Source organism: Octopus bimaculoides, chromosome 25 (genome assembly GCF_001194135.2).
Source record: "Octopus bimaculoides isolate UCB-OBI-ISO-001 chromosome 25, ASM119413v2, whole genome shotgun sequence".
In the NCBI taxonomy this organism is placed as follows: domain Eukaryota; kingdom Metazoa; phylum Mollusca; class Cephalopoda; order Octopoda; family Octopodidae; genus Octopus; species Octopus bimaculoides.
In genome coordinates, this window is record NC_069005.1 from 19079845 (window position 1) to 19083113 (window position 3269).

The 3269-nt window shown below is 34.8% G+C and overlaps 1 protein-coding gene across 1 annotated transcript in view; it reads right to left on the minus strand.

The window, feature by feature from the left end:
• LOC106871526 (ubiquitin carboxyl-terminal hydrolase 5) overlaps nucleotides 1-601 on the minus strand; it is a 67321-nt gene extending 66720 nt beyond the window's left edge. Inside the window, exon 1 of the mRNA XM_052976831.1 lies at nucleotides 262-601. The gene's annotated coding sequence lies outside the window, so the exon portion shown is untranslated. The remainder of the gene's footprint in view (nucleotides 1-261) is intronic.
• Nucleotides 602-3269: the final 2668 nt, after the last annotated feature.

A 3269-nucleotide genomic window follows, 5' to 3' on the forward strand; every position in this document is an offset into this window, starting at 1 on the left:
TATATATATATATATATATATATATATATTGTATATATGAAAGTATAATGAAAGATAAAGAAAAAAAAAGATACTGCTCTTACAACGAAATGTGTTCTTCAAATATATAATTAAAATTTTTGAACAAGTATAGTGATTACGTAAATTTATGAGAGCGTATAAAATAGCTAGCTAGATAGATAGATAGGAGCCTATTATTTATATATATCTGTGCGTGTGTGTAAGTATGTATCTGATATATTATATATTTTTGCTTCCCACCTTTCTCTTGTATATCCAAAATCCAATTGTTATTAAATGTCTCAGATTTGTTGTTGCTAATGTATATATTCCTTTTATTTAATTCTCTGTTGCTCTTCTAGTTGTTTCTTCTGTCGTTTCTCTTTTTCTTTCCACACTCTCTCTCTCTTTCTCCTTTTTTCAGTTCTTTATTCTCTTGCCATTCGATCCTGCAACACCTTTCTTTCCAAAACCGTAACAAACTGAAAGAATCTCTTTCTTTCTCCTTCGCCTTCTTCCACAACACTGAGCCGGTTTCTGGCGACCGCTTAAGCTATCCACAATAAAATACATACACACATATGCAACCGTATATATTATATCTATGTATATTAAATGAGGTTTTTACGAAACCGAGAAACCGACACAGTAAAGTAAGTAATCACTCTTTGTCATAGTCTCTCTTTTTTTTTAATATATTTAAATAAGAAGCAATCATTATTTTTGATTTTTAAAAAAAATGATCACATTTGTGTCAATTAATAAAACAAAGTGATAATAATTATGATTTACAAATTAATTCATTCATCTAAATTTTGCTATATTTTATATATTAATGATAAATTTCGTTGATTGAAAATTGTGCGACGGTAGAAAAAAAAACGTTTAAAATTGAAAGAGAGGATGCAGGATACAAAGAGAGTGAGAAACAGTAAGATTCAGAGATGGTGAGCGCTTAAGTAATTGAAAAAAAAAGCCGGTTGGAGACGGAGGGGAGGAGGAGACCATTTCAAAAGCTGTTATAGTTTTGCATATAAAACCAGAGTTATTTCCCTTCTTTATATTAAAACTACGGCACAAGACCTATTATCCAGCTTCTAGAAATCCGGGTCTTCCAGAGACCCAGAAATACTGTGCAATATAGTGTAATATATATATCTTGTGTCATGGCATATTCAAGCCTTTGACGAATCATGGCTAGCTCTTCCATTTATTTCTGTCTCTAGCAACATCACCCAGGTCTTTCTCGCTCTCACGTTCAATGTCTTCTTCATCCAGTTGAACATCTTCATTCTCTGCTTTCCTCTCGCTCTCCTTCCCACCAATTCATTCTCCACCATGTAATACTCCTTCCGTCATCCTCTCTGAGAAAATGACCAACAAATTTCCACTGTCTCTCTCTCTGATAACATCCATCAACTGTCTCTTCACCTTCATATTCTTGAACACTTCCACATTTGTCACCCTTTGTACCCACGAGATTCTAAGCATTTTGCTATAAAACCACATTTCTGCAGCTTTGAGTCTCTTCTCCATGACTTTGCTTATCGTCCAAGACTGACAGCCATACGTTAGCACCGACCAGATGTAGCACTTCAATAGTCTTTTCTTGACTTTCATTCCAATTCTCTTTGCACAAAAGATGCTCCTTGTATCCATAAAAGCCTTCTTTGTTAATCCAATTCTGCACTTGATGTCCTTATCTGACCTTCCATCTGATGTTATCCAACTTCCCAGATATATGAAACTGACCTTCTGCTCTATCTCAGTTCCATTCACCGTCAAGCGGTATGCAGGTACTTGTGCTTTCTTGGTACAGATCATTGGAGAAGGTTTTCTGGCATCTAATCGTCAGTCCAAGCCTTCCAATCTCCTCAGTCACGATATTAATCAATCCCTGAAGTTTCTCTTCTGTGTCTGCAAACAAAGCCACATCGTCTGTGTACCTCAGATTGTTATAATTCCTTCCCCCCAGTTGTAACCCTGCAATTGTCTTGGTCTTGCTTAGGGCTTTCTCACTATACAGGTTGAATAAATCAGGTGACAAAATACAACCCTGCTGGACGCCTTCCTGAATGTTAATCCAGTCGCCCAATTCTCCATGCACTCTGATGGCTGCTTTCTGGTCCCAATACAAATTTCGAATCATTCTTAGATCATTCCCATCAATCTTGAGTTCTTCCAACATTCTCACCAACTCTTCACGCTTGACACAGTCAAACGCCTTCACGTCACATAATCAATAAAACAGATGTACAAGTCTTTTTGTTTCTCTATACTTGGGCAATGCTGGGATGCATTGCTAGTATACTGTAATCTGTAATGAGTAATTAGATCTTATTTTTTAAGTTAATTTGCATATGGTGTATTAAAAATAGTTTTGTTCTTTACTTTTTCAAGTGGATTGATAAAGGTTAGACATACTCTGCTTTAGATGTGTATTAACTTATATACATCTTTTATCTTTTACTTGTTGCAACCATCAGACTGCAGCCTTGCTGGGGCACCGCCTTGAAGGAGTTTTGGTCGAATGAGTCAACACCAGTACTTTTTTTTTCCTCTTTAAGCCTGGAACTTTTTTTTTTTTGACAAACCACTCACAAGGCTCTGATTGAGTAGCCCTGTACTCATCTATAGATGCTTTTGAATCCTTTGATATCCAAGTATAGTTATGTACACAGACATAGACATGTGTATTGGAGTGTCTAAAACTATTTGTATGATCTTATATACTGTTTGTAGGCTTTTTATGTGCCTTATATTTTTATATTTTCATTTTTCATTTTTATTTTTACTGTATTCTTATTTTTATTTCTATTTTATTTTTATTTTTATTTTTTAATTTATATTTGTGTTGAATTTTTGTGAATCTCTGAAGAGGCCTAGCGAATCATGCATGTACCCCCATTTCAGCATTTCCTCTGCTAATTACTCCAGCACGCTGGAGCTATTCGGATAGAATGGGGCATGCCAACGCTAGGCCGAAACAGCTGTAAGTTTTTGTTTATTCTCAAATTCCTAATGTACTTTATATTTGTAACCCTGATTGTTAATATAACACGGTATGTCATAAGCATTTGTATATTGTAGTTTTTGTCATTTTAGTTACAAAATAAATTAATTAATTCAACGGAATACACTGTCTGCAAGTCGATGGATACAGCATATTCTCCTCCATTTTCTAATTGATATATAAATTTAGGGTAAAATAACCCCACTTTTACCCGCACCCACTTATTACACTTGGTATAACACCAGTGTAACAATAA